Source organism: Austrofundulus limnaeus, unplaced genomic scaffold (genome assembly GCF_001266775.1).
Source record: "Austrofundulus limnaeus strain Quisiro unplaced genomic scaffold, Austrofundulus_limnaeus-1.0 Scaffold89, whole genome shotgun sequence".
NCBI lineage: Eukaryota > Metazoa > Chordata > Actinopteri > Cyprinodontiformes > Rivulidae > Austrofundulus > Austrofundulus limnaeus.
In genome coordinates, this window is record NW_013952491.1 from 528,073 (window position 1) to 530,825 (window position 2,753).

Here is a 2,753-nt window from a genome sequence, read left to right on the forward strand (position 1 = left end):
GTGTGTGTGTGTGTGTGTGTGTGTGTGTGTACTGTCCATATTACTCTAATTAGTCCTAATCAGCACAAGAAGGAGCACTCATTGATGTTTGAGTGAAATAATGATTTCTGAGTGCAATCACTTCTTTAAATGAAGGTTATTTTTTGCATCTAACCAAGTCTTTAATACGAACTGTCCTTATTGTTCACTGCCAGGAGTGGAGGGTGATCATGTAACATGCCTGTGTCTGTTTTGTAGTCAAGACCACCTAACACAAGACCAAGTGTATCAAGACTGACACAGACCTAAGACTTTTAGGGGCTGGACCAAGTCAAGACCAGAAAAACAAAAGTCCCCCAAACCTACAGTATACAGCTAACTTAATATGTAGCTAGTATTGATTAAATCCTGGTTAATAATTGTGGTACAGACACTAACATTAGTTAGCTAGCTTTGCCAACTTGGCTTAAAAATAGTTCTTTGTAATAAATTTCTAAGTGACGATAAAAGTTTGACATGGTCTCCACTGTCTCTGAATTAGCTGTATGCTTCCTCCTAGATTTTATTTTACATATATTTAGGATTTACGTAGCCGAATTGTATTACTGAAGATTTTGCAGCCATCTTCTCCTGCTCACTTTCTTGGAGTGCCACATGAGAGAGGGGGATGGGTGACAGCGTTAACAAAATGCGTAATTAGTGAGAAGTCGTGCTTGGATTTGAATTAATATGTTTCAAATGTAATAAAAGCAAAGATGTTAGCAAATAAATTGGACAGTATTCTGGCAGTTTAGTGATATTTCGACAGGTGTGTGACTGGTCTTGAAAGAAAATCTCGATTTCTCAATGGTGATCGAGTCGAGACTGACCAAACCAAGACCATCAAAACGTGCTGAAGACTGGTCTTTAGACCATAGCTCCAGTACTACAACGCTAGTCTCTGCATATGTTTGTTAGCAAAATATCTCATTAACTACAGAACAGATTTTAATGAAACTAGAGTTCATTAAAAAGTCAATTCATCAATCCAATAAAATGTCTTAAAGCAATCTTTCAGAGGTCTTAAAATGATAAATATTAAAATAACTGGTAACATTTGTTTACTTTTTAAATGATTTACTGTAATGTTTTACGAGCTGCAAGAGGTATCTTGCAGCTCATTGTTTTGTGTTGAAATAAACATTTGGGTAAAATTGCTGCTTTCTTTTTTTACATTTTTTTATTTAAATGGTCTTAAATTTAACTTAAAGTGGCATTGAAAAGTCTTAAAAAGTCTGAAATTGAACTTGCCTTAATCTGTAAGAACCCTGGAAACTCTGATGTTTATCTACAATTGATTGACTTTTGCAGTTTATTTCAATTCAAGACAAAATGGCTTTAAATCATTTCAGTTTACAGCGTGTTTCCTTGGAAAGGCTTTTATAAAACTAAAATAGAAAAAAACTAAATAAACTGTGATAATCATAAGAAAAAACTCAATATTTTCTGTGAAAATATCTAATATGAAGTTTTCTGTATGCATCATTCATGGATGAGAGTGTGAAACTACAAGTCAGAGCCTTTCCTTCAACCTAACCTTGTTCGTGCCTGACGAGCACACAGCTCACCTTCACACCATCACGTTATTTTCAGACGTGCTAATTGGCGGGAAAAGGAGACTTGTGTGGATGTGAATTAGTTGTGAAAGCTCTCGTAGAAAAATAAGAGCAGCTAAAAGGTGTTTTCAGATTCAACAAGTTTGTGTCGTTTAGAAATGCGTCTGAATTACTGCTGAAAACTGACTTATTTCTACCGAAACATTAAATAAAACTGAACTATAACTCATGCAGTTGGTGGCAGATGCACTGCAAAAAATAACTTGTAAGATTTACTGTAGAAAATCCTGTAAACGATTTACACTAACGTTTGGTAAGTAATTTTAAATGCTATAAATTCATGTAATATTTACTCTCATCATTATCTAGTAAAAGTTATTAAGAATATTGTTAAAGATCTGGGAATAAATCAAGTAAATTTTACTTAATTTGCTCAATTAAATCTTGTAACATATACTTGATCAAATTAAGTAAAATTTACCTGATTTATTCACAGATATTTAACTATATTCTTGATAATTTTACTAGATAATGATAAGTAAAGATTACAAGAATTTGTAGCATTTAAATTTACTTAACAAAAGTAAGTGCAAATTGTTACGAGGATTTTTTCTAGTGAATCTTACAAGTTCTTTATAACAGTGCACATGCGTTAGGCACAATTTGTATCATGACACCTCACAGCTACAGAGAGAGGTGTAGCTCATGTTGTAGTTCAAGACTTCACCACCAGRTGGCAGTTTTGAAGAACCTTTATTGGATTCTTCTTCATGAACAACACAGACAAAGTGAAACTCACAGGTCTTATTAATGACTAGGCCTACCACTCTCACTTATGGTTCCTTCTGCTGAACGCTTTAACACAAGTTAACAAATAATGAACACACAAATTAGAGGAACTCAACACACTAATTGCTGAAAGAACAATGTTAACCAATTCCCTAAAATGATTCAACAMCAAYAAACATGAATCCTACCCACAATCCTCCACTGCAGTCACATGACAAACAGCCAAACACAGCAGAATGCTACAATATGCATTCCCTGTTCCCTGACAACTAAATATCACCTACATTATGTCATCAAACTATTGCACACCGACAAAGTAATACTTGCTCAGACACAAGCACATGTTATGGCTATATCAGCATCATGGCTGACTCCTGCTATACCAAATTC